Raw genomic sequence first — 25,371 nt, forward strand, 5'->3', positions numbered from 1 at the left:
CCCACCACACAACAGGCCCCGGTGTGTGATGTTCCCCTTCCTGTGTCCAAGTGTTCTCATTGTTCAATTCCCACCTATGAATGAGAACATGTGGTGTTTGGTTTTTTGTCCTTGCGATAGTTTGCTGAGAATGATGGTTTCCAGCTTCATCCATGTCCCTACAAAGGACATGAACTCATCATTTTTTATGGCTGCATAGTATTCCATGGTGTATAAGTGCCACATTTTCTTCATCCAGTCTATCATTGTTGGACATTTTGTGGAGAAATAGGAACACTTTTACACTGTTGGTGGGACTGTAAACTAGTTCAACCATTGTGGAAGACAGTGTGGCGATTCCTCAGGGATCTAGAACTAGAAATACCATTTGACCCAGCCATCCCATTACTGGGTATATACCCAAAGGATTATAAATCATGCTGCTATAAAGACACAGGCACACATATGTTTATTGCGGCACTATTCACAATAGCAAAGACTTGGAACCAACATCAAACTAATATTTCACACCTTGATTTTTCATCATGTCTACATCCCATCTTCTGTTACATCACCCTTATCATTTTCCTTCTAGGGTCTTCCTGATGATGGTCTGAAAAGCACTCTGAAAGAATTACGTAAGGAATATGGAGAAGGAGGAGTAACAATATGAGATCCACCCTGTAATTCATCACAGCGTCAAATACTATGTGAGAAAGATAGCTGAGAAGTATAGAGGAGACACAGTTACAGTAGGAAGTATGCAATATTCTGTGGTTTTTGTAAGATATCCTCATGACTTATTCTATGTCTCAGAGTCAATGTCTTCATTGTCTCTACACCTCAGATTTTTCCCTTCAAGACACATGTATGGACTTGCTCTCAGAACTCTTGTCAGTATTTCAATTTTTCTCGTTGAATTTCACCATTTCACCATTTCCAGGACATTCAAATTTACACAATTCTCAACATCTTTTTTTAAAAAGAAGTCTTAATTTGCTCTCATCCCCTCCTAAGTTTTATTATATTTCTCTCTTTCTATTTACTTTCAAACTTGTATTAATGGAGCACATTTTATACTTCCATTCCTTTATTCCTTGCCTTCTGAAAGTCATCTTCTCTTCAAAACTTCCTACAAAATTGCTTTGTTAAATGCTAACATTCTTTTTTGCAATTTACTTTTTGCTCTTTGACTTCTCTTGAATCCTTTTTGAAATTCCTTCTTCTCTTAGCTTTTGTATCCCAGTGCTACATGCACTTCTAAACTCCCTTCTTATCTCTTATCATATATTGCCAGTACCTAGACGTGTGCTTGACACATATTAGCACTTATCAAATATTTTTAGCTGTTAAATTTTTTTTCCTATATAATAAATTTACATTTACCTAAAGTAGATGTTGAATTTTACACAAGAGCAGAAAGAGTTCCTTTTAAACTACCAACTATAAATTAATTTATACGGTAAACTAATTTCCAAATAAGGCTTTTCAAAATCCTCTGAGGGAATATTAGTGAGTTTTGAGGACAATGAGAATTGACAGATTCATCTGAAAGTTCCATGCATAGCTTATCACATTATACCCAGAAAATCATTAACATGCTTTAGCCTAGCAGAAGGAAAATCAATTCATAAATAAAATCAACAGGTGCAATATAAAATGCTAAAGTAATAGAATGTGACTGTGTGCATAGTTTACCTGATGTACCACTAGGCAGTGTTTTCACTGGTGACAGCATAGTGGGAACGACTTTTTGGAGAAGGAATAGAGTGCAAACCAAGTAATCAGGAAACATCATGGATTCACAAACACCCATACCCCATGGGGGCATTGACAATACCATTAATGAACCACAGTGTGAAATTAATGCACTGCCTTGTGGGGACAATGATCCCCTGAGACCTGCCTGTGGTGGCATTGTAGCTGTGACTCATTGTCAGCAACTATTAGAAGGAAAAGTGCCTTGAAAAATAGGATAGAAATTTTATTAATAACATAATGCTGATATAAGCTGGGAGGGAAGTATCTTGTTTTCTGTTATGAGTTAAGAAATTAACTACTTAAAGTTGTAATGAAATTGACATAAAATGTTTAATATGAAATGGTTGCCTAAAATGTCAGCTGATTACTTAAAAAAAAAACTATCCTGTTTAAACACCAGTAAGCTATTGAGCACCTATAATGAGCCAGACATTGTGGGAAATACAAAGAAAAAAAGAAAGAATGAAAATGAAGAGAAAGGGAAGAAGTGAGAAAGGAGGAAAAAAGTCTATATTTCTTTAATTCATAGAGATCAGAAATTAGCTGTAGCATGCACAGGTAAACACCTAAATATGCCCTGTCTTACTATGATTAGAGAGAACTGCATTAACAGAAATATAAACAAAGCATCATAGGCAGATATATGAAAAATAAATTCATTATTGAGAGAAGGGAGGATTGGGTAACTCAAAAAGTAATTAATGCCAGAATGTATCCTTGAAGGAAAGTAGGATTTAAACAGAAAAAAAAAATGTTTCAGTTATTGAGTAACTGATATTCTGGTGATAGTTGTCATATAGCTAAGTAGGTAGGTATCTCACTGTCCTGTGTATTACTGATATACCTGGTTATATTTAACAACATAACCTGATTATAGCCACTGTTTGCTTTTTTCTGGTTTGAATTGTAAGCTCAGCACTTTAATTAAAATCATTATTCCCCAAGGCTAGGTAGTTGCTAAATGTTTATATTCTATTCACAAGAAAGTTGCATGATCCTGCTTTACATCTCACAGGCCCTGCCTCCTTAGTTCAGCCACCTTCCTGGTGTCCTAAATAGGCGTATACTGATACATACAGAGTAGATGAGTCTGGAGCTCAAGCAGAGAGGTCTGGCCTGGATACAATAAATTTCAGAATCAATATCAATAGAGATGATTGTCAAATCCATAGAGAAGTAAGTTATCTATTGGAGGCCCTGACTCTCAGTTACTCAAAATCAGTTTATTGGATTTAAATCAAACAGTAATCATAATTTTTAAATTGTACTACAAATATTGGTAATCTTGCTGTCCTATGTGAACACTATATTTTTCATAGCTAAACGTGTGGTAGTATAGTCAGTGGCTACAATTTGGATCATTTAATGAGTAGGACAAGGAATAACCATGAAAATGGTTTTCCACTTTCACAAAAAGAAAAGAGCATACAACATGAATAACAAAAAGGGGGCTGGGCACAGTGACTCACGCCTGTAATCTCAGCACTGTGGGAGGCCGAGGTGGGTGGATCATGAGGTCAGGAGATCAAGACCAGCGTGGCCAACATGGTGAAACCACGTCTGTACTAAAAATACAAAAATTAACTGGACGTGGTGATGGGCACCTGTAATCCCAGCTACTTGGGAGGCTGAGGTAAGAGAATCGCTTGAACCCGGGAGGGGAGGTTGCAGTGAGCCAAATCACGCCACTGCACTCCGGCCTGGGTGACAGAGCGAGACTCCATCTCCAAAAAAACAAAAAAGAAAAAGAACTCAACCTCTTGAGTTTGTAAACAGTAGGGGAAATATGAGCCAGAAATGAAAAGGAAAAATAAGAATTCAGAAGAGTAGTTCCAAAACAAGATATGCTTGGTTTTGAAATGTGAAGGCTTAAGATTTGGAGGGGCTGGGGCAGAATGATATGGTTTGGCTCTGTGTCTCCACCCAAATCTCATCGTGAATTGTACTCCCATAATTCCCATGTGTTGTGGGAGGGAACTAGTGGGAGATAATTTGAATCATGGGGGAACTTTCCCCCGTACTGTTCTTATGGTAGCGAATAAGTCTCACAAAATCTGATGGTTTTATGAGGGGTTTCCGCTTTTGCATCTTCCTCATTTTCTCTTGTGGCTGCCATGTAAGAAGCGCCTTTCACCTCCTGCCATGATTCTGAGGCCTCCCCAGCCATGTGGAACCTCCTTTTCTTCCCAGTCTCGTGTATGTCTTTGTCAGCAGCATGAAAATGAAGACTCTCATGGCACTGACAAGATTTTGCCTCCTATTACAATTTTAAGATTTATCTATCTTCTCTACTAAACCCACAGAGAACAGTCTCATCTGAGAGTTCCATTGGGGCTGACTGGAAATGTTATTTCCTTTCCCAAGGCCTGACTACTCCCAGCATTTAATCAGGCCTATATTTATTCATTTGGCTATTTCCTCCCCAAAGCCTTCCTTCATCCTACCCCACCATCTAAATTAGGCTCTGGTACAACTCTAGATTCACATTCTCTGACAGTAGGAAAATCATTCAGAAGTTCATCATAAAAAATATATTCGGGCTGGGAGCAGCGGCTCACGCCTGTAATCCCAGCACTTTGAGAGGCTGAGGCAGGAGGATCACGAAGTCAGGAGACAGAGACCATCCTGGCTAACATGGTGAAACCCCGTCTCTACTAAAAAAAATACAAAAAATTAGCCAGGTGGGGTGGCGGGTGCCTGTAGTCCCAGCTACTCAGGAGGCTGAGGCAGGAGAATGGCGTGAACCCAAGAGGCGGAGCTTGCAGTGAGCCCAGATCGCTCCACTGCACTCCAGCCTGGGCGACAGAGCGAGACTTGGTCTCAAAATCAAACAAACAAACAAAAATATATATATACACACACATACATACATATATACACACACATACACACACACACACACACACACACACACACACATATATATATTCTCCACATATGCCTACCTGATGGAGGGAAATGAATTATACATGCTCTGCATCTAAACCTATTTCTACATAGTTACACTAGGAAAAATGGTAATTTTCAATACTATATATACCCCTGTATGGTGCTTTATATTTACAAAACCTCTGTCAGCAACATTATTTAATTAACTCATCTGAGTTCTCCTGCTAGTTAACTATTTATTAGTATTACTAAAGTCTATATGAGAAAAGTAAGGGTCAAGACCCTTCAGACATTTTAATTAAGATTATGAGATAGTGATAGTACTGAGAATCAAATTTAGAACTCTGTTACAATTGCAATCTTCTTTCCGCCCTAACACAGCTTTTTCTGAAGTCCCAAATATTTAATTTTAACCTTGATTTAATTTTTAATCTTTTGCTTTCCTTCACTACATGTATTCACATATACACATTCACAGGCTTTGCATATAAATATCCATTTACATTAAGAGGTCAAGAAGCTTGGGCACTTTGGAAAGGTCTTGGACAAAGTGAGGAGAGCAGTGACAAGTGTGATTATAGTCCTGTAAAAGTGAAGCTCTATAAAGATCTTCCTTCAGTACTGGATGTAAATACTAAATATTTAAACTCAGAATCAGTTTAAATAGATGTCCTGAAGGCACTAAATAGTGGATAAAATATAGTTTACATTTTAACAACTAGTTATTATATAATCTCTTTCAATTTTCCTTAATTGTACTTAATATTAAATCATTTTATTCCCACTATTGGGGTATCAGAGGATATTTACAACTATAATAAGTGCAAATGGACAATAAGAAAACTAATTTTCTGATGCTTTGGCCCTATGAAGCCCAGATAAGAACTCAGAAAAATATACTGTGGATTTCAGTACAAAGCTCAATAGCCTCCATAAAATATTGACTAAAAGTTGGAATTCTTAAATTTTAATAAGGCCTATTTGCTTTCTTAATTAAATATAGCCTAATGAAAAGTAATTAACGTACATAGAGAGATCTAGCTAGAAATTTTTTTTCTAGTCCTGAGAATTTTGTTTGGTTATATAGACAAGTTCCAAGGAAACAAAATCATCCAATTATTTATTCACTATTGTCAAAGACATCAAAGCTGAACAGAATCTCTCTATTTTATTTGCTCACAAAATTAGAAAATTATATTAATTATAAATATTCATAGTTTCATAGTAGGGAAATAATTGTCTTTGGATCAGAGAGACCTGGGTTTGATTCTAGCACCTCATCTTGTTAGGTGATTAGACCTGGAACAGTTAGTTAACCTCCATGAGACATGCTTTCATTAGCTGCAACATGTGAGACAAAAGAACCAAATCTACACATTTATTTTTATCATTAATGTTAAAATACTAAAAGCACCCATATAAAACAGACATGAAATGAAAGAGGTCATTGTAACATTAAAAAATTAATAGTATAATGCTCACAGAATCTAGTACAGTACCTGGGAACTTGATAAATATTTGTTGAGTAAACAAATGCTAGATACTGCTAACTGTGATACTAAATTAGGCTACTCAATGTTTCAATAGTTTACTTCCCATTTCTAAAAACAAAACATGCCTCCTTATTTCATTCAACAAATATTTATCAAATGCCTGCTCTGTATTAGGCACTGTGTTAAGCTCTAGCTACTGGGAATAAGTTCAACTTTCAGAAAAATTAGTAAAACACATCCCTGAATGAACTATTTCCAGACGCTGTGATGGGTTTGGCAGCACAAAGAACAATATGACCTTATAGAAAGTGTTCCCAGTGTAGTTTTGAGGTGTGAAGACTTCTTAGAGAATAACTGAGATGTATAAGCCATACAAAGATGGCAGAAGAACTGAAGTGATGAAAGTAAGTTATAGGTGAAAGGAACAGTATAAATACTAAGAAAGCATGGCTTATTCTGGGCTCGTGTGGTTTTGTGTGAGGAACTTGTATACTGCAGATAAATTGGCTAATTTTCTTAATTTGTCACTCATTAACTTCTTTAGGTGCTGATCTTAGACAGTCCCTAAGACACTGTTGTTATCCCTTTCATCTGAATTCAGCTTTAGCAGATCACTTTCTGATCCCCAGCTCTGTTTTTCTTCTACCTGCTCAGCTTTAAGGTCATGCCTATGCCTTCTGGTGTCTGACGTCAGTTCATGACCTTCACTGACTTCCTACCTGTGCATTGTTCTTGCCAAGAAGTCAGAGGCTTGGCTGTGGAGCATAGCGATACAAATAACCAGCAGACACTATCTAAGACTAAGCCAGGGAGGTATAAACAGGCCTGATCTCTTTATTCCAAAATTAAAAGAACACTTTTTTTTGTCCTTTATTGAAGAGATATGTTTAAAGTTCCTTCCTTATGCCAGACATTGTCATAGGTACTGGGGAATCAAAATAAACTGTCCTTTAGGAGCTTGTTCTCCAACTGGGTAAATAACATAAAAACAAATACATACAGCAAGGGAGGCACTGATAAAAATCTATGAAAATATCTATAACACAGAGATGATTCTTATCTGGTAGTAAATTTTTTTTGACTCAGATACATAAGAATACAACTGAATATATATAACAGAGGCATCACAGTGTTATTATTTTCTGCTTTATGATTAAATCAACTCTTTTTATTACAGAAATGGTTTTACAATATGAGAAACTTGCTTTACCCTGAATTTCAGATATTTGATTCTAACTTAATTGTCCACATTTTGTTTTTGAACAGAAATCCATTTTCTTTTTGGGAGAAAAGAAACTCCATCATTATGGGAAGGTGTATTATAAACCTTGAACAAAGAAAGTAATATCATGAAATAGATTCATTCATAAAATAGAATATTATGCACAACTCCCCAGTGATATTTTTATTCATGCTGCTTTATTTTTTTTTAAAAAACAATGAGTTCTGAAATGAATTAATTACAATTTATTTTAAGAAAGTTCCTAATTCCTAAGGACCATCATAATTTGGCATTGATAGGTAAATAACTAAATTCCGAAAACTGCTGAGAGTGCCTATTTTGGATTTGATGTCACCACTAGGTGTGGAGATGCCTCAAATGAATGACAAGGTCCCTCCCCTCAAGGATCTGTCACTTCAGTCACAGACAGATAAAAGCTGTTCTGATGTGGTGTGAAAAGGGCTCTTTTGTTATAAATCAGGTTGGGTTGGCAGTGAGAGGTGGCCATACAAGGTTTCTTGGCCAGAGGTACAACCTGCCCTGAGAATTAAAAGGAAATTCTATAATTGTGGAATCCACATTCAATTTCGACTTCACCTCTTTATTCATCTTTCTGCTCAGTGGTTTGGTTTAGCTCTTTAGATGGAACCTAAATAGGTAGAGTTTGGACAAGAAGCAATTTAAAACCAGCCTATGGATCAAATTTTTAGTCTGATATGTGAAGTTTGTAAAGCACAAAGAGGCTCCCTGCCTTTAAGGTCTTCTCTAAATAAGTTGCCACTGACACTTGAAGAGAGGGTGGAAACTAACGTTAAGCCCTTCAAATTGCAGAGAGTGATGGGCTGGGAAGGGAGCTGGATGAGGAGAGCCGCACAAAAGGTGGTGTAGGAGAGGATAGTATATTTCTAATAAAGTTAAATAGGGGCTTAAATCAAACACTTTTTCTACCATAACCATAGTTTTATTTTTTTCTTGATCACTGGAGAAAGGGTCACATTTTTACATAATTTAATTATTGTATTGATCCATGTAGTCATTTTCCCATATTCCTGAGAATAATGTATAAATGTGTCAAAATTCTGGTGTGTGGTGTTTCAAAAAATAATAGTTACTTCAGCCATGTAGAATAAACTTAAAGTGACCTTCTTATTAAAAGTAGAAATCACTATGCAGCCAAAGCAATTAGAAATATGGTTGGATATAGCAAAGATTTCACTTACATCCATAGTTTTAACCAATATCTCTTTATCATTGACTATTTTATACCTCCTGATCATACTTCTCACCTTCTCTTTGCTATGTCTGCTCTCTGCCATCTGGGTATTTTACAGACTTCAATCTCAACATCTACTTTCATTTTGTATTTTCTAACACTGCGATAGATGCGACCATCCACTCATGTATTTAAGCTGGAATTTTAGGGTTTATCCTGAGTTCCACTTGTCTCTTTTCTATGACTTACACTCCCCAAAACCAGGCATTTAATCAGGATTCTGTTCTGTTATTCTTTCATAAAAATCCCTTAAACAGGAGTCTTTTCCTATTAGACAAGGAATATGACAACAATCGACAATCTGGTTCTACAATAAACTTTTTATAATGTAAATTTTATGACATGATCCTCCCCTTTGAAGCAGCTCCCTGTGAGCAGCAGGAAAGTCCAAAATACTTGCTTAGCATGGCCTATGGGCTTCTTCAAAATCTGGCCTTAGCTGGTGCTCCGTTCTCCTAATCTTCTATACCTCTCTCCAGAGAAATATTCTGCCCCAGAAACACTGGAAGCTGCACACCATTTTCTTTTGTTTCTTGTTAATGCCTGCTAAAGTCTCAATGTTCAGCTCAAACCTCATATCCTTTATGAGATTGTTCTAGACCCCAGGATAGTTAGAACCTCTCTTTTATCCTTTCTTAGCTCCCTTACCTTATTATAGACTTTATCACTAGGTACTATACTAATTCATTTTCTGATCTGTCATTCATTGTGGGCTCCTTAAAGGCAGAAACAATGATTTGCCTATCTCTGTCTTTAGCAATTCCTATTGGATTTTATATAGACTAAGTGCCCAATAAAAGCTTATTGAATGTTTTAAGGCATAGATGCATGAATGGATGAATGAGTGAGTAAATGAATGAACTAGATTATTATTAGCTACAGAATAGCTTCAAATAAAGAATAATGCTGAATGAAGAGGCTCCAACCCCCCCACAGGCCCTTATGACATCCGAAAGTCCTATCACTGACGTTCTCTGTCACCTCTAGTGAGTCACTTAGTGTCTCATCTGTAAAGCTTAATTAGTGCTTCAGCAATAAGCTCAAGCTCTTAAAATGCTAGGTGTTAAATTCATTGCTTCAGAAAAACTGTCATGTTCATATTCATTTGGAATAAAACTGTAAGATATGCAACAAGACTCCATTTTTCTGTTAAAAATGCTAGGTTTTCTCATGCCTACAATAGACTTAATGGCAGCTGGCTCCCAGCTACTCCTGAAGATGTCACAGCTTCAAACATGGGGGTATTGCCACTTCTGAGACTCGAAGTTCCTTCTCTTAATTTCAGGGCCACCCTCCATGCCTCCATCCTGGAGGCCTGCACAGGGTGGGTAATCATAGTCAACATGAGGAGAAACAAACAGACAATTCTCCTAATGGGAACAGTTAACTGGCTCACTGTCAGTCAGAAGGCTGGCAATTTTATAGCTTCTCCACTGTGCCTGAATCACTGCACTGAGTGGTCTACTGCAGAGAGGCGAAAATGGAGTTTGTATCTCCTACGGCTCTTAACAGACTGCAGAATTAAGGAAAATATAAATGGAAAAAAAAAAGTTTAAAGCTATACACGAAGATTACATAGCACAGAAACAGTTCAATTCAATTCAAGACATGAGTTTTTGAGGTCCTACTATCTACAGAACACTGTGTTAGGTACTATGGGAGAAGCACTTATAAATGGATGAGAGAAATAGTTCTGAGCTTCTGCGGTTTCATGCAGATAGTTGTACAATTTTCCACTAATATAAATGAACATGTATAAAGGCTAGTATGGAAATACAAAGTAGTGAGGAGATACGAAAGGGAAAGGTGATTTCTGACTGGGGGCCTGGGAAAAGCCTTTCAAGGAAGCAGAACCTGGGATTTTTGGCAGGCTCTCAAACAGTCTCCCTCACTCCTGTCTGATTCTGAAAATGTTGAGAAACAAAAGGTGGAGGAAAAATAGTATTCACCATAAATACTGATGACACTAGGCTGGGAGCTTTGTCTAATGTCAAGTGGGTTTGCTGAAACTGACCCCTGAAAATAGGCAGACTTACCCACCCATCACGGTACTGGGAGACTAGGCTCACCTCTCCATATGGATGGGCTGCCCATGCAAGACTTGGAACCCCAGGACAGCTCTTTCTCTAAAAGAATTATCAGTCCCCAAGGAAATAAGGTAAAGATGAGCTGAGCCTAGATACTCTTCTGAAACTTACCAAATAAGTCACTCCTCCTCCTCTGAGAAACGCCTAGAGCCACACTAATTGATCTCCTTCTAAGGAATGAAATGTTAGGTGTGGGAAAAATACATTCCTAATGCATGATAGGATCTTAATGGTGAGAGGGAAGGAAGGACATCTCAGGCTGGGTAATAGATAAATGTGAACATTGTAAGCAGGTCCTGAGGAGACAGAAAAATGTCATGATTAAGAACACTCTTTTTGTAGTAAAACAGACATGGTTTAATCTTGACTCTTTTTTGATCTGAATAAGTCACCTAAATGCTCTGGCCTGGTTTTCTAATCTGCAAATTGGAGATAATAGTACCCATTTCACAGAACTCAATAAATAGCTGCAATAATATCTAACCACTAGCATGATTGAGCATGGGGATATGCTGCATAATCAGACACTTCCTTTACAAATTAATTTTGGAATTTTAAGTTTTATTAAATGATCTATTTCCTTTCAATTTATCAGCTTGGTGAGATCAAATTCCTGTGTATTGTGTTTTTCTTGAAGTGAACTGTACCTTTTACACACAGTTAGGTCTCCTATATTGCTATTATGTATCAGTACAGGAGGAGAGTGGTATGGATTGTGGGGACAGGAGAGAGCAGCATAGGCAGGTACAATGAATAGCACACAACAAAATGTAGAGGTGAATGCAAGGATGTGACAAAGTGTAAGTGATGTGGTGTGAATTTAAATGAAGACTACCAAAGGGGAATACAGGTGGAAAGAACAGCTGGCATAATTTCATTTCCAGTTCCATCCTTCTTAGAGAACAATTTTTTTTTTTAATGAGACCATGCCAATGAGCTTGAAAAGTGTTAAACTGAACCAAAAAATGATATCTCTAATTCTTCAGGGTCCCAGATGCTTTTAAATGCATGATTGGACAATCATAAAACTATCATGACCATATAACTGAAGATGATTTAAGAATGTACTTTGTTGGTTATTTAGAGAGCAATGTTATGGATGTTTTTCTTTTATTATATAGATATGATTGCTTATGACTGCAGTATCACATTAGGCTATTGATTACATGGTACTCTCGGGACAGATTATTTTTCTTGTATATGTATATGCTAGGATGCTAAAGGATAGCTACCACACAGATAATTTTTGAAGAAGATGACTACATGAAAAACTGAGATCTTCAAATGGAAGCATTTTTAAACTCCCCAATGAAGCATCTACTCTCACATGAGCTCTGAACTTAACCATATAAAACATGGCCTTGTACCAATGTAATGACTGATGCAAGAGAGATAAGTTATGCATGTGGGTCAAAAGCTATGGAATAATTGAGAGGGTTTATTCACAGCTCTCTAGGTTTGACATCTGACAAGGAGAGAGAAAGAAAATAGCAAAGAGCTTGCATGTCTTTTCGTTTCCATCAAATATATTTTCAGAAGGAGACCAAAAGGAGTTGTCTCTGAAATTTAATAACCTCTAGAAATAATTACATAACATGTAGAAATAAGTTTGTTTTATAATATGCAGTTCTTAGATGTTGAAAAAAAAAGATGGCTTGATCATTTCTTAACCCAGCCATCTTCCAAGTGTGTACTTCCATTATTTATATAGTGGAGCTGTCCTACTTGCTTTGTAAGGCAAAATACTGAAATTCACTAAAAAGAACTTTTCATACAAAGGTACATTTCTACTTTGTGTGATATTACTTACTGCTTTGAATGGCCTCAGGTCAGTATTTTTAGGAAATAACTATGACTTTTTTGACTAAGTCCTCTAGATCCCAAGTAATTTTTATCTTTCCCATTGCCAAAGAAACATTCATATAACAAGATGGCTTAGATTAAATTCACTTTTATATTTGAATATTTCCTGGGGCTTTTCTGTACCTTCCAAATACAATGGTCCTGAAAGGATATTTGTAATTGAGTTTTCAAGGAATCAACACCTATTTTTGGTAGTTGTGTTATCGAAACAGGAGTGTCTTTCCCTTATCCCCCTCACAGGGCGTGAGACAGGGGTGTGGCTTGCTTCTTCCATGCTCTGCTGCTAGAAGCCCTAGGGGAAGCATACAGAAGGGTAGGTTGTGTGGAGCATTTATGGGCTCCAACTCCATCGGCATCATCCAGGGTTGAGCGTTTACAGCTCCAGAAGCCTCAGTGGGCATGTGTTACAGTTTGCTCTTTCAGTTTTGCCCTCTTCAGGCGACTTGTGTGAATCAGCTCAATTAGACCCCCTGCCTTACCACACAGACATAAGGCTTTCTGTATCCTGGGTGCTTGCCCTAGTGTACCAGAAAAATTGGGTCACACTTGGCCTTGGAGGATAGGTACAAAGTTTTATTAGCTGTCAGTGAGATGGATGGGGAGGCCAGAAGGAGGATGGAATGGGAAGGTACTCTTCCCCTGGAGTCCGGCTGCCCAGCGGTGGGGCTCTCCTCCCACTGCTCCTGGCTGAATTTCACTGTTGATGGTCTGGAAGCATCTGCTGGTGTCTGTCTGTGGGTGTGCTCTTCTGCTTTTCTCCATGTCCAACTGCTTGTGTCTGTGCCTGCTAGGGTTTCGGGTTTTTTATGGGCACAGAATGGGGGCGTGGCAGGCCAGAGCAGTCTTGGAAAATGCAACATTTGGGCACAAAAACAGGAGTGCCTGTTATCACTTAGGTCTGTGGGCACAGACCCAAGGGTGGACCTTTGTCGGGGACTCCACCCTTCTCTACCCAGCACATCCCTGCCTCCCTTCTGTGGTTAAGAATGATATGTGATTTGAACATTAAATAATCATTATGTCCACCTTGGTGGGATATGTGGTTTAAGTGAAGTGGTCATCTGTAAGCTAATAATTGGGATTTCTAAGTCAGACACACCTGGATTATGACATTTGATATTTGATAATGAAGCCCTGCTGGGAAAATTATGTAACATTTCTAACTCTAGTTTATTTTTCAGCAGAATGGGTTTTATAATGCTACCTATCTCATAGAATGGTTGTAAAGATTAAATGACATAAAGTATGTAAAGTGCTAGCACAGTATTTGGCATGCAGTAAGCCCTCAACATGTAATTTGGTGTTATTACCTTTGAATAAGATAAATGGAAGAAATCTTTGATAACTTATCACTAAACTCCAAAAAAAGACTAAACTTCGTGTCAAATGATTGTGTAATTTTAAAAGAATCTTTGGAGAAGGTGATGCTGTATCTCTGTGTATGTGATTTTCCTTTAAAAAATTTTTCTTTGTAAGCCTGACAGCTGCAACTTAAGCACATATCCTTTTTTCAATATTTCCAAATTGGCACAAGAGCTGATTTGGCATATAATTTATGTCTCATGTGTATACAGTATGTAGTGTATATAATTGCTATATATAGTATTTTTTATAAAATGTTCATCATGGAATTAGATTCTAAGTCAGCAATTCTCTTTCAAATGCAGCTGCATCCAAATGACTCTTTCCCTGGGGAAGGAAATTTTTTATTTTCCCCTAAGGTCACACAAAGCCATAAATATGAAGAGCAGCTGACAGAAGGCAGTTTTTCTCTGCGGCACTTTTTCCTGACAGTAGTGCCATGGCGACCCTTGTGTTTGGTTCTGTCACTAGGATTGATGCGCTTTTGTATGGGTTCCCAGAGGACCATTTATGTTTTGCAATTCCTTCCACAGATTAGGATAGTGCTTTGCAAGTGCTCACTCAATACTCATTTGTTAACCAACAGTAAAATACTATAAATGGATACCTGTAGCAGCAATGCAAGATCATGTTCTTTGTCTTCCAACTTTGTTTACTACAATGTACAAGTGCAGCCACAAGGTACACATTATAAAGATTTAGTGGTTTCCTAGCCTCAGATCCATGGACTATATAAATGTCATGTGATATGAAACTTACTTGAATGAAGCAGACCCACAAAATACATGCACAATTGTGAGTGACTAGGAAAGTGCTTTTGTCTAGACAGATGTTTTATAACTTTTATTAATATCCTAAAGGAAGAACAATTCAAAAATCAAGGATCATAACACTGACAAAAGCTCCAAAGTAATAGATTTCTCTTTGTATGCAAGCGAACTCATTAAATATATAATCACATTTTGCCTGAGAATTCTTTCATGTTTATATCTTGGCACTACTTCCATTCAATTGTGCTAACCAAAAACCCAGAGAGTCATACTGGACATCTTCTTTCTCATATATAATCCAGTATCAAGTGCTGTCAACTTTACTGACTAAATTCTGCTCAAATCCATCTGCTTTTCTCCAGCTCTGCCAACACAGTTAATCCATGCTATCATCATCTTTCATCAGGAAAACGGCAATAGACTCAAAATTATTTACTGTCATTCAGACTTGTCCTCTGCCCATCCATTCTCCACAGGGTAGCTAGGGAAACTTTTAAAAATGCAGATCTGATTACTAACTCCCGTGAATAAAAAGTGGTTTGCCATTTCTCTCAGGGTAAAGACAAAAGTCCTGAACATGACCCTATATGGTCTGGCCCTGCTTGTCCTGCAGATTCTCTTTATGCCATGCTCCTGTTTGGTCTCTCTATTCCAGCTAGAATCACCTTCTTTTTATTCTTTATGTGTATCATGTCCTCTTCTAGCAGAGCTTCTCAGCATGTATTGTTTCCTCTGCCTGAAATACTTAAAAACATTTTTTTCTACAAATTCACTCCTTAATGCTTCATATATGCTGCACATATTACTTTAGCAAAATCTTCCATGACTTCCACTATTATGCAAATTCATGAAACCATATCCTCTGTTTCAGAGAACTTGTTACATTGCTAGCACAATGGGCTCAAGAAGAGAGTAGTTATTGGCTACGTATGGATTCAATAGCATAGGATCTTATTCTCCAGATTTGATCTAGTTACTGCCACCATCAAAGGGTCTGCCTAGAAGCAACAGAGACCACAGCTGAGTTCCCAGTGTGGCAATATGTTTTTATTTCCTCGTTAATATTTTGATGAATGTGAATCTTTCCAGTTAGACTGTAGGCTTAGTGAAAGGAAGTATTCTTAATGGTCAAATTTTCAGGTCTTGGCATTGCTCCTGGTACAGAGAAGACATCCATATGTACAGGCTGAATGAATGAAAAAATGGTCTCCTTCACTAAGCATAATATTTGTACAAGTAGAAGTTATGAATGTATGGTGGATTGAACAAAGTGGAGGATTTACAACCATTTTCCTTGAGATCAAATGCCCTTTCCACCCACTCTCTAGCTATATGGTCTTGGATTATGCAAGTGATTACAACTTATGAGTAAGGACTATTGCTATTTCAAGTTACAGATGCAGAAAACTGAGACTTAGAAAACGAACAATTCTGCATTAGTCTCCCATTCTGAGAAAACAAAAAACAAAAAAACGAGTTATTCTCTAAGGGTCATTCTTACTTATGGCCTCTAAGAAATTTGGGAATGACAATGTGTTCTATATTCACATTCTTTACACGGGTCAGCTGTGAAAGTTACTTAGACTTGTAGGTAGAGACAGAGGCTTTGAACCTAACTTTTCACTACAGCATTTTTTAAAAAAACTATATGAATGAAAAACTTACCATGGAATCAGATCCCAAGCAGGGTTGAGAGTTTCCAAACTTCTCCCATTTCCTAGGCCTTATCTCTTTCTTATTATCCTTTAAAACGTGTGCAGTAGAAGCTGTGAGGTGCCATAAAGATTTCTCTTCAGGACCAAGGCAATCATTCCTTTGGCTGCCAGGAGTGTTGATTGCTGACAACTCACAGCTGAGTCTCTTTTTGGGCATCTCCATCATCTAAGAGCAGCTAGGAAGCTGCCTTACCCTAGGCACTCCCATTCCATGAGGGCAGCCTGCTTCCAACGAAGGGTATATGTGCAAGTACAAAAGCTGCCCCTCTTACTTCAAATAGAGACAACTCTGGAGGGGGCAGTAGAATTTCATTATAAGATGTAAATGTGATACATGTGGATCAAGCATGAGCAAGACTAGTAGACACTAATTTGCTGCATGAGCAGAGAGTCCAGGTCTAATGCCATTCACTTAAATATTGATTTAAATACTGTTACATCAGCATTTCTCCCAGAGCTAACACCTGTGGCTGCATGAGAAGTCTCCTATGACTCGATGTCAGAGAATACAAAAGGTAAGCTTGATTCATGAATGAGCAAGTTCTGTGTATGTTTATAGCAAAAGAGATTTGGGGATGACAGTGTGCAGTTGGAGGCATTCTATACCATAGACCTTAGGGGAGTCCTGAAAGATAATGGTAACAGGAAATCCTCCCAATGGATAAAACTTTAGTGAATATCTACTTCATGTGGGAAGAAAAGTGGCCCAAAGTGAATAAGTATGAATTATTGGACAGAGTTGAATGGCTTGGCTGATTGATTAGAAAAGGCCTGCAAATAAAATAGATAAAAGGTAATCAGGATCAACCAGAAAGACTGGGGAAAAGGTATGTATATGAACCTATGGGAGAGACCAGAGTGTGAAGATCTTTGTGTTTCATGTTAAAGTTTATCAGAGAGCATCTAGTACACAGGAGGTATCAAATAACCAGTTAATATTAGCTATCCTCTGTTATCAGGTGTCCCATTGCTAGCATGATGAGCTCAAAAAGAGAGTAGCTATGGGTGATGCATGGATCTGAAAGCATGGGATCTCATTCTTCAGAATTGATATAGTTACTGCCACTTTCAAAAATACAACCTAGAAGCAATAGAGACAACAGCTGGGTCCCCAGTATGGCACAACTGCTCAAGGAGACCAACCAGCTATTTGGTAGAATGTTGTCTGCATTGTACTTCTACTTTGAAAGGGCAAATAACTTATTTTGACTGAAATCAAAATATTTTCCATGTAAAGATTTACCTTTCCTTTTCACAGGGTCTCAGCTAGAACCACTATGGCAGTTCATAGAGTAATCTACCACCATGGCATCCTTTATAATGTTGCACTAGACAAAGGGATTCACAGAACAGCCAAGAAGGTGTGACAGTGGTCACATGCAGATGGGACTCACTGGTCCTACACATTTGGCACCTACCAGAAACTGCTACACATATACAGCAATGGGACAGGCTCTTGAAGGTACAACTAAGATACTGGCTTAGGTAAAATGCCCTGCAAGGATGGGGTGCCATTTTATAAGATGAAATAAACAACTTTAACCAGTGAAGTGCTTCTGTGTCCCTAGTAGGCAGAATACATTTGTGCAGCAACAAGACAATTGATATATGAGTGGTCCCACCTAACCATCACTCCAAGTGTCCCATTTGGGTTTTCTGTGCTTTTCATCCCTACAAATCTGGATTCTGTGGCTCCAGAGGTCCTGCTTCCCAAGGAGGGAATGCTTCCAGCAAGTGACAGAGTGAGTTTCCCAATAACTTTTTAGATTTAGCTGCCACTCAGCCACTGTAGGCTTCTTGAATGAAGAAGTCAACAAGCAAGGAAAGAAACCACCATCTTGATAGAGTGGTGGGGCTGCAGATACACAGTTTTTACCATGACAGGGAAAAGTAGAATCACTGGAGTGTCTTTTGGTACCTCCTTGACATATCTTGACAGAAAATTGACAAGTACAGTGGTCATGGACTAAGAAGGACATGGTGATCAGGAAGTCAGACCCCTCAGGGATGACATTCTGGGTCACAATTAGATAGGCGATCAAGACAAGCATAGTCAAGGGTTCTTGGAAGAGTGAGGGAACTTTAGAATGCACCGGAGAGGGTAACAATAGCAACAGCTAAGGACTCAAGGTCAGCTTCAGAGGTGGAACCTGTAGTTTGTTCCACCAAACTTGCTTTTGTATATTTTCCCTGGAAAAGAAACCAACCAGAATCTTTGAGCAGCTATTTCTAGTAGAGACAGTTAGGTCATGATTCTGTCTTATACATTTTAGGGAAGTAGAAGTTACAGACAAAGTCATAAATCAATACATAGAGATTACATTGGTTTGGCCCAAAAAGGTAGAACATCTTGAAGCAGGGACTTACAGGTCATAAATGTGTTCTTTAATTTGCAATTGGTTACAGGAGTAAAACTTTTCTAAAAACTTGGAGTGAACATAAAGGAATGTTTAGGATAAGACAAGGAAGGCTGTTAACCAATGCACTGGGTCAGCATGACCTGTAGGGTTACATGACTTAACTCTTGTCTGGCATAGACTTAGGTCATGTTTATAATTTGGTATCTTATTATCAAAGAGAGTATCTTTTGTTAGTCTCACGATCTCTATTCTAACATTAATGCTGGCCAGTTGTTGTGTCTAAAGTCCAAAAAGGAAGGGATAAAATGAGTTATATTTGACCTCCCTTCCTATTATGGTAGGGAATTCAGTTTTTAAGGTTGTTTGGTGTCCTGTTAGCCAAGGGGGCATTAATTCAGTCTGTTGGTTGGGGGTTAGGATTTCATTTTTAGTTTACACACTATCTAGTTACTATGAAGTAACTATATCTACAATATAGCCTGTGGTAGATACAAGGAATCTGACTTATCTGAGGTATTCCCCATCCATGGCAGCAGTCTTCTAATACAGAGGTACAAAAAGGAATAAATACCTCAAACTGGGACTACCCTGAAAGGTTATCCAGTTCAAGAGTTTCAAATTGTCAGTTGAACTGACAACTCTGTTGCAACTGCCTCACAGTGCAGCTTCTCTTTCTGTCTGGTCCTGCTTTGCTCAGCTCTCACAGGTGTCACCAAAATTACTATCCAGTAAAACCCCTATATTTGTTATGATCCCAAAAAGAAATTCAGCTACTCCTAAATGTTTGGTGTTTACTTGGCTTTCTGAGAAGATACCATGTAGTTGACAGTAATATGAAAGATATTTTAGGACCATTTCATATGATCACAGTCATATGATCCATTGAAGACTCATTGATAAGGTGTTATGGACTGAAACGTGACTGCCCAAAATTCATATGTTGAAGCCCAACCTCCAGGACCTTAGAATGTAATCATATACGGAGATAAGTATATGAAGAGGTGATTAAGTTGAAATGAGGCTGTTTTTGTGTGGTCATAATCCAATATAACTGATGCCCCTGGTGTATATTTCTCCTTTTATAAGGACACCATGCACAGAGGGACAGCCACATGAGTAGGCAGCTTGAGGTCAACCATCTGTAGGTCAACCATCTGTAGGTCAATGGGAGAGTCCTCAGAGGAAACTAACCCTGCTAACCAACTTGATCATAGACTTCTAGCCTTCAGAACTATGGAAAAATAAGTTTATGTTGTTTAAGCCATTCAATCTGTGATATTCTGTTAGGTCAGCCTAGCAAACTAATACCTAAGCCTGCTTTAAATTGGGGGATATTATATCTTTTTTGACTTAATTAGCAAATATTTTCTCAACATGGGCAATCCAAAATGAAGAATCCAGCCTAAAATGTTGTTATATATAAACTCTAAAGCATTGGTAGGTGTCTGTAACCTGGAGAAAGGGCTGGGTCCTCTCCCTAGATAACCCCTTTCTGTCCCATGTTGTAAACCCTCTACACCCCCATGGAATAATCAAGATCACTAAGACAAATATTTAAAGAAAGAATAATTCTCTTTTCAGTCACAGTAGTTCCTATTTATTTTACTATACTCTAAAGAATAATAATTGCAATCTTTTGCAAAGAAACTTGTCACATTGGGACAGTACCTGAGAGATGGTATATAGACATCTCATGTTACCTTAAAACACTTTATCCCCAATCTGTGATCACAATGGGACTATGGGCCAAAGCAAACCTAGTTTAATTAGGAGTTTTTAGTTTGAAACAAAAGGTTGGGCAAAGGACAAGCAATATGGGTTGGGTCTGTGTCCTCAGCCAAATCTCACCTTGAATTGTAGTTCTCATAATCCCCACATGTCATGAGAGGGACCCGGTGGGAGGTAATTGAATCATAGGGGTAGTTACCCTCATGTTATTCTTGTGATAATCAGTGAGTATTCTCATGAGATCTCATGGTTTTAGAGGGGGTTTTTCCTTCTTTTGCTGGGCACTTCCCCTTCCTGCCACCATGTGAAGGATGCTTCTGCCATAATTGTAAGTTTCCTGAGGCCTCCCTAGCCCTGCAGAACTGTGAGTCAATTAAACTTCTTTCCTTTATAACTTACCATGTCTCTGGCAGTTTATAGCAGCATGAGAACAGACTAATACAACAAGTAAAATGGCATCTACCCCTACCAACTCCTAATTGTGTGGTTTCTTACATCCTGGCTTTTTGCTCTCATCAGTGTGAAGTGGGAAGGATCAAACTATAATCATTAAAATAACAATACAATAAATGCAGTACCACAATACAAGGTCTAACATTTATAAGCACTCACAATATGCTAAGGTCCTAATAAATTCATGTGCATCAACCTCATCAACCCTTCCAATACCTGGAATATACCTATCTTAGTCAATTTGGGCTGCTTTGCCAAAATGCCAGGGACTGGTTTTTTCTTTTTTTTTTTTTTGAGACAGAGTCTTGCTCTGTCGCCCAGGCTGGAGTGCAATGGCGCTATCTTGGCTCACTGCAAGCTCCACCTCCCGGGTTCACGCCACTCTCCTGCCTCAGCCTCCTGAGTAGCTGGGACTACAGGCACATGCCGCCACACACGGCTAATTTTTTGTATTTTTAGTAGAAATGGGTTTCACCATGTTAGCCAGGATGGTCTCGATCTCCTGACCTCATGATCCGACCACGTAGGCCTCCCAAAGTGCTGGGATTACAGGCGTGAGCCACTGTGCCCGGCCGGGACTGGGTTTTTTGAACAACAATCATTAATTTCTTATAGTACTGGAGGCTAGGAAGTCCAGAGTTAAGGCCCTAGTAGCTTCGGTGTTTGGTGAGGGCCTGCTTCCTGGTTTACTGACAGGCATCTGTCTTCTCACTATATCTTCAGATGGACCTTTTGTGGTGAATGCATATGGAGGAAAAGAGATATCTTGTCTCTTTCTCTTTCTATAAGGGCATGAATCTCATTATGAGGTCCCACTTTCATGACATAATCTAATCCTCTTTATCTTCCAAAAGCCCACCTCCAAATACCATCACATTGGGGCTTAGGGTGTCAATATATGAATTTGAGGGAAACAGAAACAATAATCGATAGCAGTACCTATTTTAAGAAAACTAATGCTAAAAGCACTGAAGGATCTTGCACCAAGTCAGGTGGTAAGGAACAGGGCCTGATTTTAAAAGCAGAACTTACTCTCCATTGAGACCACACTGTTACACACAGAGCATCAGTAAAAGTCATGTCTACATAGAACACCAAATCTAGGATGAGAACCATTGATAATTCCTCTGCTAAAGAAACTCAAAGCCATTTCTGCCAGAAAAATAAGCCCAGCATATAAGAGGAACTGAACATTTTGAAAATTATTTTCTCATCTCTGAGACTGTTCAGCCAGACTTAATGGACCAAGGAGAAAAAGCAGATGAGTAACTGCTTGACCCTTTTGCCGTCTCCATGCTTGCCTTTCTTCCATTTATTTAGACCTTAAATAAAACATGGGACTAGTCGATTTGGAAAGTGCTGTCCTTGGTGCTGAGGATGGAAAATGAACAAATTAGGCACAGCCCTTTGCTTTGATGGAGGATTTTTTTTCTTCCTCTTCTTCACTCTATACTTTTTCTGTTCTCCCCTAACTACCATTTCCCCATTCACTCTGGAAGGAAGCTAGTTTTTCCTATGATATTTAGCCTTGTCTTCCCTTGGTCTGTGAAATGAATACATGGTCTCACTTAATATTGTTTGCATAAACTCTTTCCCTCTACCTCTTTTCCTTTATTTTGTAATTTTCCTTTCATCTCTTATTTTATCTCACCATCTCTAGCATCAGCATAAACATAATATATGATTTTATATCAAATGTTCAAGAGGTTCTAATCTTGCTATAAGTATGTAAGAAGCTACATATGTTATAGGTAAGACAGTTAACACAATAATTACCCATATCATAAAAGAAGTAGAATATCTGAGACTCATTTTCTACTCTGTCCAGTGTGGGGTTGGATGAGATCAATGGGGGTTCCTCAGCTTGGAAGCATATTAGAATCACCTGACAAGCTTGAAGACTCAGCAGTGCTTGAGCTGCACTCCCAGGGACCCTTACTTAATTCACAAAGTGTGAGTACTCACTCAGGATTGGTATTTTGCAAAATCTCCCCAAGAGATTTTAATGGCAGCCAGGTTGGAGAACCATTGGATTGGACCATTCCTTTAGGTATTTTCTGGCTTTAACATTCAGTCACCTCTAAATGTATCTTTTAAAAACAGATGCTAAAAGTATCACTGTTTTGAAGGCCCACATTTCATCCCCACACCTTATTTTGGTTAATTAGCTCTTGTGGTGAGGATGCACTGTAGCATGGTGAAGGTGAAGGTTTCAACATGGAGTTAGGTGGTGCTGCATAAAATGTTTCCTGAGTAGAGCAGAGCTTTTTTTTTTTCTCCTTCCTTGCTGCCATTCATCATCGACTGCCACATCTTTTCTCTCTGCTTTCTGCTAATCTAATCTCTATTCCATCCTCCACACACTTGCCAAGAATGATTAATCTCTAAAAAATCCAATCTGATCTTATCACTCCTCTATGTTTCTCTCCCCTTCAATAATTATTTCCCTTAGGATCAAGTACAAATTTCTTGGGTATGTCACCCAAGAATCTGTGTCCATCTCTCAACTTATGACATTCATAATACATATATCAAACTTATTAAACCAATCTATTAAAGCACTTACTATGTATCACACACTTTTTAGAGTGCTTAAATGTATTAATTTACTGAAGCCTCACCACAACCCTAAGTGTTAGATTATCACTATTCTCCACTGTACCAATGAAGAAACTAAGACTCAGAGAGATTCACTAACTTCCCAAAGACACACAGCTAGAATTTCATAGTCTTGGGATTCAAAATCTGACATTCTTTTCCCAAATCCTGTGCTTCTTGATGAGTATGTGTTATTACCTGCCTTACATAACCCATCAAAGTTCACTTGTTGTCCTTCTATTTTGAATGTTTATCTTCCATCAGATCTTCAAGTATACTGATCAATATCTGTGATCTTTGAAGGTCCAGTTGTGTTATCATTCCTGGAAGCAGTCCCTAAGCCCTCACCCTTCCTCACTCAAGATTTAGGGCCTCTTCTCTACTACCCAGGCACATTGTTTCAACATCTGTGTTCTGGCATTTATTGCACCATATTGTAATTTTCTATTAAAGTATCTCCCTTAAAGCAGAGTAAAATCCAGTCTGTGAAATCCTTGAAGGCAGCAAATATGTCTTTTATCTCTGTATTACTATCCTCCACCACATTGGAGAGTGAAGTCCCTAACATGAAATGTTTTTTTAGTAGTATTGCAATGCAATTTATCATCTAACCCAGGAAATTTTGGAAGGTGCTATTAATAATTTTCCTGTGGTGATAGGTATGAACCTGGATGGATGGTCACCTTATTTTTAAAACTGCTTTCTAAGGTGATTTTTCTAATGCCTTATCAACCAAATCCTCTCAGAAATAATACAGAAAATGTTCTGCCTTTAAGTATTTTTTATTTTGTGAGTCAGATTGTACAAATTCTCCAAGATATGAATGCTTATAATTCCTCAACATCTACACCTTTGCTTGTATCTTAGTGTAAGAATTAGTAATTGAATGGAATCAGTATCTTGTTAAAGGAGATGGTACTTAGTTAAAATGACAAATGAATGGTGTTGTTGAGGAAAAGTTCTTGAAGTTGACGATCTTATATTTAAGTTTGTTGCTGACTGACATGTACACATATTGCAATGTTTGAGGATCAGTGAAGTAGAACCTTCTTTCTGTGTCTTATTTCTGCTGGAAGTGCTCCAAGGAATGATTATGCATCGCTCTGCACAACTCACTTCTGAGTCCCTCCAGGAGAACACTTGTGGATGATCAGATTGATCCTGGCTTAGTGATTAAGAATGTGGTATTGATACTTGAGTGTATGGGGTTCACTCCTCCCATTAGCTGTGTGATCTTGGATGGATTACTTAACTGTGCTTCAGTTTCTTTATCTGTGAAATATTACAGTACCTATCACATATAGAAAATTTTGTGCATTAAGTTAATATCTAAAAATACTCAGTGCCTGGGATTTGGTAGGTTCTATATAAGCATATCCTAATTAAATAAATGGACAGTGTCACTGTAAACGTAAAGGCATTCTTCTGTTTTCCACCCACATGAGGGGAGATAGAGATGTCTTCCTATCCGTAACTACTCCACTTCTCTCATATATGACACCTGTCCATATATTTTTCTCTGCATCTGGCTGAGTGTGTTGGTCATCACTTCAAATTTCTATGCCACGGGGCCTCCAGCAGATAATATAATTTTGAGGTTTAAATCATCTAGAAATAATTTAAAGTAGACAGGAGGATGTGTGTAGGTTATATGCAAATGTTACACCATTTTATATGAGGGGCTTGAGCATCTGTGGACTTTGGTATCTGTAGGAGTCCTGGAACCAATCCTCTGTAGATACCGAGGGATGACTGTGGCCAGCTAATGAAAAGTGTTACTTTCCATATAATATATAAGTTCTTTAGGATTATTTGGAG

At 38.2% G+C, this 25,371-nt stretch overlaps 1 protein-coding gene and 1 long non-coding RNA gene across 6 annotated transcripts in view; one reads left to right on the forward strand and one right to left on the reverse strand.

Moving 5' to 3' along the window:
- Positions 1 to 2,612, forward strand: part of LOC129048727 (uncharacterized) — a 182,068-nt gene extending 179,456 nt beyond the window's left edge. Inside the window, exon 9 of the long non-coding RNA XR_008511306.2 lies at positions 575 to 2,612. This is a non-coding gene — a long non-coding RNA (uncharacterized LOC129048727). The remainder of the gene's footprint in view (positions 1 to 574) is intronic.
- The window catches only part of GRM5 (glutamate metabotropic receptor 5), a 664,926-nt gene that overhangs the window by 188,997 nt on the left and 450,558 nt on the right, over positions 1 to 25,371 (reverse strand). The window lies entirely within an intron of this gene.

The sequence above is a fragment of the Pongo abelii genome, chromosome 9, assembly GCF_028885655.2.
Source record: "Pongo abelii isolate AG06213 chromosome 9, NHGRI_mPonAbe1-v2.0_pri, whole genome shotgun sequence".
NCBI lineage: Eukaryota > Metazoa > Chordata > Mammalia > Primates > Hominidae > Pongo > Pongo abelii.